The 14,553-nt window shown below is 38.3% G+C and overlaps 1 long non-coding RNA gene across 1 annotated transcript; it reads left to right on the plus strand.

The window, feature by feature from the left end:
• Nucleotides 1–5,503: 5,503 nt before the first annotated feature.
• On the plus strand, nucleotides 5,504–6,483 carry LOC149040066 (uncharacterized). Its single transcript, XR_016179773.1, has 3 exons — nucleotides 5,504–5,686; nucleotides 5,786–5,839; nucleotides 6,342–6,483. It is a non-coding gene; the product is annotated as an uncharacterized LOC149040066 (long non-coding RNA).
• Nucleotides 6,484–14,553: the final 8,070 nt, after the last annotated feature.

Consider the following 14,553-nt stretch of genomic DNA (forward strand, 5'->3'; position numbering starts at 1 on the left):
GTAGATACGGTAATCTGCCTCCACGAAGTTGAGGTCTTTTTTTGTTGTTGTGGTTTTTTTTTTGTACATTTGAAAAAGAAGCAATTTGAGAATGTCGCTGGCAGCAGAATTTTAACGTTTTACTCGCAAAAACTGTTGTATTACTGTCCCGGACTCCTCATTTGCTTTACACTGGTGTCAACCCTTTCTCACCCTTTTCTTAACAAATAAAATCTTGAAATTATATAGTTGTTTAGACATTTTAATAGCCTCGCATTGAGATGATTTGGTGCTCTTCAGCTACTTAGCACCTTTAAGTAAGATTTTGCCGTGTGAATGGCCGAAGACTGACTACATCAGAACGGAATCAACTCCCCAGAACATAAGTTGTATCAAATTTAAATGAAATCTTGCATGTTTAGTTTGTTCAGCTCATGGGAATCATGAGAGAAAGACAGAAAAGGTGACACTGCAAGTGGCTATATACGTCAGTTGAAAAGACAAAAAACTGAAAAAATATGAAGACCGCATTTGAAGATCGTCAACTGTCGGTCTGGACATCCAGAAGAATCGGTGAGAGATAAAAACATCAAACAATGTCCAAGCTTGAAGCTGAGGGATATCGGCCTTAGATTTTTCCGAGGATCACAAGGAAACCCGGGTGAATTGGTTGAAAACTCCTCGGTAGCACTACCACAGGACAGTTGACATGAGGGTCTATTCAATAGACAGTGTCATTGCAATTTTTCCTTTGCCCTTGAAATGCTTTGAATCTTAGCTGTTTTTATTAATGTTCGCTTAGATGACCAAAATAAATCAATTTGCATGAATTTTGATCAGTTTGGATTTTTCCCATATAATATCTGTCAAAATGATTTATCAATCACAATTTTTGTTTATGAATGGAAAGATATCGCGGTTCATATCGGTGTTCAGCTATAAGGTCGGTCTGAAGATCACAGTAACCAACCATGTCACGACGTTTTTTAAAGTGAACTGCCAGGACCCGTCGTACCCTTGGTTAATATGGTAATTTTCAGCAGTTGGTTATTATCATGTAAAGTTTTCCCACATTATTGGCTTTGTCTGAATATAAATCAATTCAAATTGGTTGAATTATGAGGTAAGTAAAAAAGGTGTCTTCCTGCAGCTAGTCTAGGGACTCACTCGAAACTTAAAGCAGACAATCCAAAGAAGCCCAGTAAAGTCTCCAAAACAAGCCCACTATCACATGATGTCAATGCTACAGAACCACGACAGCGCTCATCGCCACTTCCCTACACCGTATCTGACGAGAAAATGATGAAAGAGCAGCATGGTAATGATTTAATTCATTTAGTGCTAATGAGAAATCAGAGAGAAACTGCCGCGAAAGCAGTGCAAACTATGTCCGCGAGGCTAGCCGAGTGGTTTCTGTACATTGATATAATTCGCAGGCACGCTTAAGATATGTGGAGGCGGGGATAAGGTCTGTGATGTTTGACAGTTCCTTATTCTTTTGTAACATTGAGATTTTTAAGGTTGGGAAAAAGAAGATCATTCCCAACAAAAATATTGTTCATACTGCTTGTGAAAGCTCATATCAGGCTTTTATTAACATAGGAACTAACGTTATTTGTCTGGCTTCCTGTTTGAAAATGATAGATACTAAGTGATTAAAATCACTCATTAGTCATCAGTTCGCATTTAACGAAATCCAAATTTTCGTCCTGCGTTTCAAAGAAGAAGTAAAAATTCTAGAGGATCTTATCAGTATTTTTTTCTCTCTCTCGTTTTGAAACAATGCTGTAGAACATCAGTAGTTTCGATTTCAGTCTATGATGCTAGAAAGCTGGCACAGACCTTGCCATAGAATACAGAGTGGGAAAAATAAATAACTTCCATTAAGTCCTTTCAAACCAAACTTCGCTGCCATTTTTGAAATAACCACCCTCTATATCTAAATAATTTACCCTAATAATCTTGCCAGAGCAAGAAGTCAGTGTGTGCTTTGCTAATAGATCCTGATCTGGTTCTCCACATGCACGAAAACTACAACACTATGCTGTAGTTGATATTACGCAAAGCCGGTTGTCTTTCCACCGACCTTAAGTAGATAAAATACCAGATGGATGACATTTTCTTGACGATTCTTTTAAATTTATTCAGTGTAACAAATGGAAATTGGTCATATGTGTACAATGTAACGATTGTGAGTTATTCACTTGAGTGAATGAAGTAAATAATAGCATTTCAGAGAGTTAGTAGTTATCCATGCCACGCGTTTCCGTAGGCGGTGCATGATATCATAGTAGGTGGTCTGTTTCGATAACAACAGTCGTCAAGAAATTGTCCCCACCTTGTTAAACCACTGAATAAGCGATTTTCCGTTCAAAGACTAAACAATTTTTGTGTTTTGGCTTGTCTTTTCTGGCAAAAATGTTAAAACACACCTTGTCCATGAGAGCATGGGGCGCGTGAGTGACATTGTTTGGTAGAAAAAAGGCCTTTTAAGGATGTGTCTTGAAAACAACGACGGCGAAAATTCGTTCCCATGTGTACTCCCAGTGATTTTACCAACGAGCTACAGTTTTCACACGGCATAAAAGAAAGAGGAAAACTCCAGCAGGTGCATTGCAAGACTAGGGGAGCTCTGAGCGAATTGTTGACATTGTTGTTTGCAAGACACGTCCTTAGAAGACTCAGTTCTATTCGCGACCTTGGATTGATTTACAACCTCGGGATACATCATCCTAAAAGACTTTTAAAAGTATAAACTTTTTATAAACGCAAACTTAGAAAGTCATACTCCGTGGCCATGCAGTTAGCCTCGAGTCTGACGTGGGTCTGCCTTTCTTCCGATTGTAAAGGTCACGAGAAAATTAAAAAGGTAACGAGAATGACTAAAGGAAAATAATGGTCCTATGATTTTCTCTAGGAATGATGGGATCGTGATGAACAAAAAAAACAGACACAAAAATGAAAACAAAGAAAACATGGATGACTGAGTTCTTGGGACTCAGTTTACCAGAAAGGAATTGATGAGATTTCGCCCCTCTAAGCCCGGTCAACAAGTTTCAACAACGGTCACTCGTCGAGGAGGGCTGACCTGGGTTCGTTGCCTTTTTTCAGGTAAACGCCCAAAAACCATTTGACTGCAAGAGGATTAACCGTCGTGGGGATTCAACCTGGGTTAACTCGTAACTTGGGGTGGAGTAAAAACTTTCATGTCAGCTAAAAAGGTTTCATATATATGTTACGCGATTGTTAAAGTTCTCATAAGTAGGGATCATTGTGGACATAGTTCTTATGCTTCACAAATGTATTAAATATGCTCTAGAAATATCAATATACTAATTATGATAAAATGCCAAAAACTGTCACGTCTTAAATCACTTATCAAGAATCACTTTTAGATATTAGAAAGTATCTATCACTTGACTGATGGTGTCAAATGTTAAGTTGGTGCCCCTTTCATAACGATTTTGATGTTTAACGAGGATCGTATATTTCATGTAGATAAAAAAAACCAAGGTTGAGGAGATACACAACAAAGTGAGAGAGGGAAAGCTTCAAGCTGGTCTGACATTAGTTTATGCCAGGGAAAGGCCCGTATATCAGAGGTTGATGCAGTCCAGAGTAAAATAAAAAAAGATGGCAACAAATCTAGTGCTGCTATTCCGGAAATGAGTTTTGTGCACTAAAATTGTGTTAAGAGGCCTGTGAACTGAGGCTTGAGTCGCATTGGGAAACCGGTCAATTAAATTACTTTATGACGACACTCAAGAACTCTGCGAGGCACAGTAGAGAACATTCAATATTGTTCGGCAAATGATGTTGCTTTTTATTGTTAATCCTTCAATTCTGGCGCTAAATCCTTATGTCCGAATTAAAGAAAAAAAAAATGTCATTAAAACAGCAATAACAGATTTAGGTTTACTGCGTATCAATAACAACAAAACAGATATCAGGAATTCTGGAGGAATTTCATTTTTCGTTACATTTCTTTTGCTTCTTTTGACATGAAGATAATATATTTTAGGAATTGACGAATGTAAAAAAAACCATAATTACATACTGATAAATACGTCAGGACTTAAAAATCGCTTTAACCTTTTTAATTCGAACACAAAAGCGAATTAAAAATGCGAAGCTAAATTTTCCCTGATGATGAAAACCAATGAGAAGCCCTTCTAATATTTTTGTCTAAATGGATTTTAGGTAGTGTTTTCACTGTTATGTAAATTTTACTCCTCTTTTCCAAATACAAGAGACAGTCTGAATAGTGTATTCACAGTATACATTACCGGCTGCGTTCAAAATGTACCCCACAAAAACTATTTGTTTAAATCATAACCATTCATGGCATCAAAACGTGCTGATCAGAATTCTATTCGATTACATTCTGGCGAACAAAGAAATCGTATTTTAGGGTATTTTGGTCGTTGCCATGTATGTTTATTTATATTCCGTAGACTACATACGAAGTAACGAGCGAACGAAATGTGGTGTTTATGCATGCATACATACATCAAACTGGAGAAGTCAAGCTGTGTTAAAAATTACTTTCAGCAGTTTAGATTTGGGAAGGAAAACAAGAACGCGACTAGATATCTGCACTTATTCGCATTTTGACCTTGAAGCAGAGAGCTGCCTTCAACAAAAATGTGTTCGTGCGTTACTGATGAGCTAAACAGGCTTTGGCTTTTGAATACTTTTTATTAAGCGGGCAAAAAACATTGTGTTGGCATCACTTGATAAAGCATCGGGCAATTTCCCCTTTTGAGACGCATGAAGAAAAAATCTTCAATTAACGCTGGAATTGAATCTGGCTTAGCCATGAATAAATTTTTTGAGTGTTAGGTCGCAAACAAAGTGCGATAAAAGATTTTTTGGCCTTAAAGATATCCCAGACGATAACTTAGGCGACCAAAGTATCACATTGGATGATGACCGCGCTTACCTTAGCTTTCGGACGTCTTGTTTGAAATTATGGTGGGCTGTTTCTTGACGTTACTTTCATCTGCATTCGTCGGCGTCCACTCAAGCAGCCTTATTGACAAAGGTAGTGTTGATCATACAAATATCTTTCATGGCGCAACCAATCAGCTGAGTCTATTTAATCTCAAGCAAATTAGTTCATTTTAACTGGCTTTAAACGGCTTCGGTTTGTTAGTACTAACAGAAGAGCCGTTGAATAGGAACAGTTTTTGAGTCACCACACTCGTTTGACTAGTAGGAAAAAAAACCTTAAAATGCTGTGTCCTTGCCCAAAACTGCATTTAACTTTCAAGGCCAAAAACATACGGTGCTAATTAATTTTTGATGACAGGCGTTATTGCAAGAGCTAAAAATAACACCTTTAATGCGTTTCAGAATCGTTAATGAATAAAAAAGAAGATGAGATGCAGTCATTTAAATAGTGAGATCCTTAAAATAATAATACTGAATAAAAGCAATAAAAGTTTTTGTGTTAAAAAGGTACCTAGTGGGCAAAGAAAATAGGAATTGAAATTCCATTTAGTTGAAACACCGACAAAATGACAGAAATGAGGGAAAACTCAGCAAGAAAACAGAGCACAACAACCGCACCAAGTCGAAATAATAGCCGTGGCCCATGCTGTCAGTACTGAAGATTGCCTGTTCTAGGAATAGAAATTTTTACCACGATTCAGTCTCTATAGGTGTTGCTGTCACTGTTGTACAGGGGAATCCGCGCGATTATGAGGTGAAGTGATTTGAATATCATGAAAATGGCCAAGATCAAAGGATCTTAGATTTAGCAAAAGAGTTTTAAAATGCTAAATATCCATTTCGTCGATTTTAGGTCTACATGTCTTCTTTTCGTGCCGATCTAGTGGTGTAAACCAGTGCGGAGAATGTAAGTGAATTCAGACTATTTGTTGTTTACGTAGGGTTTAAGGAATCATAATAACATTTATTCGAAACTAAGACTGTCGGGATGCCTTTTCCTTCTTGAACAAAATATCATAATTAAAGTGTATGGTGCCACTCCATTGTGTGAAGTCAGGAACAAATCTCACAAACTCTGCGAAAGTTTTCAAGTGGGATACCTCAGCCGACTGTTAAATTGCATTTCCGAGAGGATCGTAATCATAGTCCGACTAAGACTCTTAGCCAGGCGTCTGTTCACCTCCCTCAAAGAAGGTAGGTAAAAATCGAGCGATAGTCGACAGACATGGCGGCTGACCCAGTGTTATTGAATACTGATCAGGTGTCAGTGAAGTTTTGGTAAAGTTTCAGTGCATGCTCTGTATCTGTTGAGTGTCAGAGGTTATATATATGTTTGTGCCATATAACACCACATACTCATTCTTTTCTTGCTTCCCGTTTTCCTAATATAAACTGCTTTTGATTGACAGTCAGTCATGAGGTCAAGTGAGATAGAGGGTGATGAACACAGTGACCTCACAGTAGCACCTCCAAATTCAGATCAACCATATTTAAGCACGGTAGAAGGTATAAATGAGAACATCTTACAGGCTATTTAATATAACTTTATACCAGATATATACTTAAGTGAGTTCAGGGTAGCTTGTATGATATTCTCTGTATTTTCCGAGTCGATCGATTAGAGGAATCAGCGTCGAAGTTTCTAGAACCAGAGACTGATAAGTGTGTTTAGTATATACTAAAGCATTTAACATTTAAACTTTAAGATGTTCCTCAAAAGGTTTTTCAAAATCCGTTTACAATTGTATGAAGACATAAAGTAATAACATAATAATAATAATAATGATAATAATAATAATAAAATATAATAACTATTTACAACTAAACAAGCTCTGAAGGTTCGTACTTACATACCGTGTGGAGGTGCTCCCTCGTGGCGATCATGAAAGATTACAAGGAGGTACGATTCTTAACGTCATTACCAAACTGTTCCATAAGCTAGTTGCTCTATAGGTAAAAGTACGTTGGCCTGTGGCAGTTTTACAAATCGGTATCTGAAACGAGTCCCTTTTGCGCGTGTAACGAGCATGAATACTAGAGCGCTTAATGAATTTATCACTCAGGTATTGTGGAGCAAGGTCATTCAAACATTTGTATGTCATTATCACGTTCTTATATAGTTGTAATTGCTCCACGGGTAACCAGTTCAACTGGCGAAGCAAAGGAGTTACGTGGTCGAATTTCTTAGAGTTCGTAGCTACCTTGCTGACAAAGTTTTGGATTGACTGTAGCTTACTGATATTTCCAGCTGATGTCTTTGACTACACGGTGGAACAATGTAACATTTAACTAAAAACTAATGATGCTATTAGTTATTTTAAAGTTTCTTTGTTAAAGCTATTCTTAACACCATTTGTCTGATATAGTTTAGAAAAGCAGGACAAGACTACTTGTGTGGTCGTAAGTTAAGTGAGGGTCCAGAATGACTCCCAAGTCCCTGGCTGGAGTAGGTAGTTGTAATATCTAACCAAGGAAGGACACTTGCGGAGCTCCTGGTATCCTACTCATCAACTGCTTAGTTCCGATAAAGAGCAGCTCGGCCTTGCTTGGATTTATCATTAAGTTGTTTGCACAGCACCATTGGGCCACGTTGCGCAGGTGTTGTCCAAGCTTCTCAATCGCCGAATCAACCTCTGCCAGCGGGAATGACAGGAATACTTGCGAGTCATCCACGTATGACTCCAGGCTGCAAGTACCAGGAGCCGAGGGCAGATCGTTGAGGCAGATGCAGAAAAACAATGGTGAAAGGACTGCACCTTTTGGGACTCCGTGTGTTATTGGCAGGGGGTCCGAAAGAGTGGAATCAATTCGGACGGATTGAGAGTGCCCTGATAGATAGCTCTTGAACCAAATAACGGTTGAAGGTGATTTTCCTTCTTTGGAGAGTTTAAGAAGCAGCTTTTGATGTCGAATGCTGTCAAAAGCTTTTGAGAGGTATAACAGGACGAGAACGGTGAGCTTCTTCCTATCCATAGCTTCTAAGATGCAGTCTGTGAGGTAGATGTTCAGAGTCTCAGTGGAGTGGGCCTTTTTGTTACCTCTCTGCCAGGCTGTTAACCTGTTGTTGTTAAGGAGGTAAGTAGTGAATTGACTGAGAGCGATTTTCTCGCAAACCTTAGACACGACTGTCAACAGTCTGTTAACAGTTAAAAGAGATCTTCATGATCTCCGTCTTTAAGGATAGGTATTATCTCTGCTTCTTTCTACTTATTTAGAAATGAACTAGTAAGAATGGAACAATTTATGATCTCAGTCAGAGGGCCTAGGATGAAGGGTAGGAAGTCATTGCTTATGCGTGTATTCATTATATCAGGACTAGGTGCTTTGTTAAGTGGCAGAGACAATGTAACTTGCCGTACATCCTCACGTGTCACGGTCCTGAGATTAAAAGGCTCGTCGATGGGAGTGAGGTTGACACTGATCTCCTCGGGAATCGCTATGTTGTTTTTCTTGGCCAGACGCACGGAGGCCTCTGCGGCATTTCTACCGACAGCTGCAAAAAACTGGTTGAATTCGTTTGCTACGGATTTCAGATCTTTTGAACAAATTTGCCTCGCCTTGATTTTGAAAGGGAGAGCGCGATTCATTATCTTCCAGAGAACCGGGATTTTTCTGATGCAATCTCACCACTTCGAAGGTGTGGTTTCTCTCAGTTTCAAGTAGGGTTTTCTTAACAAAGTGGAGCGATTCTTTAAGATTAGCTCGGTCAACGGCGTCCCGTGTTTAATGAAATCGTTTGAGGAGACCATCTCTAGATTTCATGAGATCCTTGATATCCTTGCTGACAAAACGACGGGGTCTGCTTAAAATCTTGATGGATTTCATGGAAGCATGGATGTCTAGAACGGACTGTAGAGTATCATTAAATGTATTGAGTTTGGTGTCCACGTCACTAGCATCAAAAATTGTTAGAAGGTCATCGGCCTTGTCAGCTAGGTCTGCCATAAAGAGGTTAGGGCTATAGTTCTTATAGTTGCGGACATTTACAAACTGGGGGGAGGTTTTGGCGTCTTAACTTTGAGTTTCACGAAGACGATTGAATGGTCGCTAATGGGCCAATGTAAAACCCCACTGTCCCGCACAAGCGTGTTGGGCTTAACTAGGATCACGTCAAGCAACGATTCAGTGTTTTTCTGTGATCCTAGTTGGCTTTTCAAGGAGTTGTATCAAGTTCATTTCGGAGTAAAGTTTCTCCAATGCTTTAAATTCAGAGCAGATTCAAATGAGACCATTCAAATCACCTGAAATTAAGATAGGCTTTTTGAGCAGTAAGGCTTGGATGTAGTTGGGTTTAAGGACCTCATCAAAGGAGCTGAAGGGGTAGTCTTCTAGGCGATACGTGATGCGGATCACCATCAATTTTAATTTCTTTTGATAGATACTTAACCATAACTGATAGAGATTTCGCTCGGGTATATAGGAGAGCTCTTTCAGAATAGTGGCTTTAAGTTCTTTCCGAATGTAGGTGCAGACTCTCCCGCCCCTTTTGTGAAGACGGTCCAATCTGTATAACTTGTATCCATCAATTTGTAACTCCAAGGTTGTGACGGTAGTGTTTAGCCAAGTTTCAAAGATTGTGATGATATCGGTTTTCCCTTCTGAAGCAAGAAGTCATAGCTCTGACAAGTGAGCGCGATTTTTGAGCGATCCTATATTCAGGTGGACGATTTCAAGCCCGGTGTTACTAGAATTTGACGCTCCATTTGGCTGACTTGGCCTATCGTTGTCAATTCGCTTCAACGAGCAAAGATTATGCAGATGCACTCCTCTGGCAGTCGTCTTTGAAAAAGTAAAAACAGTGGATAGCGTCGAAGGCCGGGACTGATTGGTTACGCAAACTCCTAATATTACCTGGTATTCACTTCCGAACGACTCGCGCGGGATCTGCGCCCGAAAATATTATAATCGTTGCAGCAATAAATGAATTAAATGATCTTTTTTTGCTATGTTATCTCACTGTTTTAGCAGATTTTGTGATTCAATTTTATCCTTGGTTCAAATTTTCTTTTCTTTTGTTTTTGGGTATTGTAATGTATAATAGTGAGTTTGAAACAAAGGAAAATAAAATTTGAACCAAGATAAAATTAAACCACAGCATATATATTAAAACAATTATTTACCTCGGTGGCTAGCGTCGGATATTCACTGGGCTGCCAAGCAGCGAGGTAAATATCCACCAATAGCTGGTTAACTGCTGGTATGAATATGCGAGAAACCTCTGAAGAAATCACATACTTCAAACGATGTGGTTTATGATGAAAAAAAAAAATTAAGAAAGAAATAACAAAACGTAACAATTCAAAACAGAACAAAAGGCTACAACAAAAAGCAAGAAAAGGAAAAAGGAACGATAAAAAGCTGAATCTTATGCCGCCGATGTATCCCAACCAGTATGAAAAGAGATCGCGCTGAAAATGATATATTTGTTCGTCGCATGCTTCCGGAGTAAGGCTCAAAGTTGATGTGAAGATTATCAGAGAAAAAGGGATGCATTATTGCCTCGAATCGAGGAAGCAGTTTTTCTTATCAAATACATGACATGCTTTCGGTTCTCAACTAAAACCGTTTCCTCTAAAAAAATCTTCATACTTTTACCGTAGTTTGGATGCATCCGCATGTGCCACCAATGGAACGACCAGTATCAATGCTCAGTGCGTTACTGTAAAGGTTACCTACAAGAAAGAGTTGAGGACATAATCGATGTGGCAAGTTGCCGGTGTACACCAGATAAACAAGTAAGAGGACAAAGGAAGGAGCTGACAAGCCAACTGGGAGCTGGTCATCATGTTGGATCCAAAGAAACCTTCCAAGTAGTGAATAATGGCTATAAATATATGAAAATCATATATGTGCACTGCGGTTAAAGAAACGAATATAGAATCGATCCTCGTTGTTATGAACACTACTGAACCAGTAGTTGAAATAAGGCCTGAAAAAAAAATTCAGGCCCGTACGGGATTTGAACCCATAACCTCTGCGATACTGGTGCAGCGGTCTGGTCATTATGTTGGATCCAATTGTATTTATTATCACGCACCAACTGAAGATGGATGTTGAATCATACGAAAGGTCAATAAACGTCCATAAGATCGTATTTCGGCTTATGCCAGTTTCTTTCTCCGTATTTCTCACCACAGTATGCTGATATTTGTGTTCACACTTTGGTTTTATCTGTTTGCCATGAAATCAATTGGTCACTGACCGAGCTTTTTTGGTCATGTGGCTGTAGAGTGGCCCAATTCGTTCGTTGCGTTTTTATGAATCTGGACTTGACCAATATCCACCTTATTGATGACGGTGAAGTGAAGACGACTACCGGATCAATAATGAAAAAGAGGTGTCTTTTTTCTCGTTTGACTGATGAGCTAAAGTCATCATCACCTATACGGTCAACCTTTCAACTGGAGTTCAACATCAACAACAACAACAGTTTACTTCTACTACTGTAAACAACTAGAAGAATTTATAAAAATATAATTATAAATAAAAAATATACAGTACATACAGTAGTGAGACACCCAAAATAACTAAAAAGCTAAACTAGTCGGGTGACCGCAATTATGATAATTAAAAATATCATCAATCTGGTACAAAAGTAAATATACAGAACAAGACAAAACAAAATAAATAAATATAAAATATCAGTCAAGTACAACACTTGAATCTTTCATCGAGTTCATTCCATAATTTAGGTCCATTAAATCGAATATTTAATTTGCCATAATTTGCTCGAATTTTTGGAAGATAGAAAGTATATCTAGATGCAAAGCGAGTATTTACATTATGTTTACAAGATGTTTTAACAAAAAACGAATCAAAGATCTCTGGTAGTTTGCCAGTATTAAATTAATGTATAAAAAAGAGAGTTTGAAGCTTAATGTGATCTTGAAGTTTGAGAAGGTTAGGCTTAGCAAACAAAGGACTTATATGTGCATCAAAATTGGAAAAAGTAATTAGACGGATTGCTTTCCTCTGTATTATTGAAAGTGGTTTAATGTTATGGTCATAAGTGTTGCCCTAAAATATACAGCCATAGGAGAGAAGAGGAAGAATAATGGCATGGCATAATTGAACTAGTGTTTTCATGTAAACAAAATGTCTAATCTTAGATAGGACGCTAATATCCCTGATATTTTTTTGGAAATTTGATGGAATTGTTCTTTCAAATTGAGATGACAGTCTATGAGAATGCCAAGGCACTAAACACTTTTTTTTTAAAATGACGTTTCCACTCTAGTGCTTCACCGCCAGTCTTCACATTATATCCAAAGAGACGTTACCATCTTCAATTTCTCACAGCAAGAAATTTTCGGCCCTGACACAACGCCTTCGAGAACGTCCTTTGCCCGCTAGGACTTTTTCACCCAGCTGCTCTTTGCCTTGGCCACGATCTTTCCTATGATGATCTTAAGAGATATAAACTGGTCAAACCACCCAAAGTGGTCTTTCTAGAACAATAGGCCGATAGCTAAAGTAAGCGAACCGTTTAAATGGTCCAAAGGTTAAAGTGGTATTGCCAGATGAAAAAGTCCAACCGATCAAAATGGCCTAACTAGATACACTAGTCGAACTGGTAAAAATGATCTAACCAGAGAAATTGGTCCAACCGGTTAAAATGGTCTAGGTACGGGAAAAAGTCCAACCGATTGAAGTCTTCCAACTAGAGAAAATAGTCTTACTATTTAGAGTGGTCATGTTGGTACAAATGGCTTAGTTACATAAGATGGTCCAACTGGTATAACTGGTCAAACCGGGAAAATGATCAAATTCTGAAAAAGGATCCAACCGATTAAGAAGATCCAACTGGTTATGATGATCTACGTAGATAAATTGGTCAAATGGCTCAAATTGATCTAACATGATAAAATGTTTAAGCCTATTTAAAAGGTTCAATCATTTAAAAGGGGGGAAAGGAGATAAAATGGTTCTACTGCTTAAAATGGCGTTACAAGACAAAATGGCCCAGCTGGTTAAAGTGGGTCAATGGGTTAAAATGCGTGGTCCAACTGGTTAAATGATCGAAATGCTTCGATTAATCTAACTGGATCGAATGTTTCAACTTGTTCAAATGATCCAATTGGTTATAGTGGGGTAAGTAGATTAAATTGTCCCACTAAATAAAATGGCCTCAATGGAAAAAGTGTTCCAACTTATTAAATGGACTAATTGGCTAAAATGAGCCATTTTGTTAAAAATGCTCTAACTAAATAAAATGGTCTAGCGGTTATTCTGGTGCAACTAGAAAAGTGGTCGAAGAGGTTTAAGAAAAAAATCAACCGGTTAACGTGGTCCATGGGTGGCGATGGTCTAATTGTTTAAAATGGTCGAATCGGTTAAAATGGTATAACAGGATACATTGGTTAAACCAGTTAAAAGCATTCAATCAATTAATTTTGTCTAACTGGTTCAACAGGATCCAAACAATATATCAAAATGGTCTAACTAGAAAAAAGGTAAGGAGTCCTTCTTGGCGCTTGTTCAGCTTTCTTGGTCGGCAGGCAGCTTTTCGTGGTGCATGACAAATTTGTTTTCTTTTTACCTTCTTTAAAATCATATGAACAGTGGATTGCAAAAGGCCAAACCTCTCCGTTACTTTTGTCTGTGTCACAAGTGCACCGGCTCGTGCAGGGATTGTCCCCTGAAAAAAATGTTGCTGAAAGGTTTTGAGCCTTACAACTCGACTGTAACGTCACAAGATAACTATAGACTCGATCCTTATTAGCGTGTACTAAATGGTACCCATATTAGAAATGAATTAGTCGAAAGTATACATGAAGTAATTGAAATAACATTACAACAGACGTCTCCTTAAAACTTCATATTCAAGAAAATTTGATATTGTCATTCAGCCAATCGGCGACAAAATTCGTGACACATTGACCTTTTCGACCTATTACTTCTATGTTATCTCTTTTGCCGTTGTTAATTTGACCTGTTTGGCCCCTTACCCAAAAACAAATGCTGTATCACGATTCTCTTGTGAACTTTTAGCTATGTACAAGCAACACTGAATGGGAAGGGGGTTTTGTCAATGTCTTAAAGTACGGTGGAAACAGGAGTGTTTCCCTACGAATGAATAGACTCTTTAAACATGATGTGTGAACTACTTTTGACACTACTTGCAAGTACATCTAAATGGTCCAGCCAGTGAGTGGTTACACCAGTGACGAGGATCTAAGCGGTTAGGAAAATCCAACAGGTTAAACTGATCTCATGAGTTAAAATAGTCAAACCAGAGGATTGTTCTTCCTAGTGGTAGAAATGGTCCTAACAAGGTAAAATTGTCCAACTGAGTAAAAGGGTCTAACTAGATGAACTGGTCCATCTAGTGAGTGTTACAATGGTCCTACTATGGCCTTAATTTGGTCATATGGTAATCAAGTGAAAACGGTCTAACAATACAGAATTTTCATTTTGGTCCAAGTGGTACAAATACTCTAGCTACATAATGGCCCACCTGGTCCAAATAGTCCAAACAGTCCAATGGGTTAAAACGATCAAGTAAGATTCAATGGTCTCACTGATTAAGAAAGTCTAACTAAAGAAACTGACCCACCTGGTAGAAATAATCTAATCAGACAAAAAAAATTGTCCAACTGGTTAAAATGGTCGATCCGGTAA

This window comes from Pocillopora damicornis, chromosome 9, assembly GCF_964200805.1.
Source record: "Pocillopora damicornis chromosome 9, jaPocDami1.2, whole genome shotgun sequence".
Classification (NCBI taxonomy): domain Eukaryota; kingdom Metazoa; phylum Cnidaria; class Anthozoa; order Scleractinia; family Pocilloporidae; genus Pocillopora; species Pocillopora damicornis.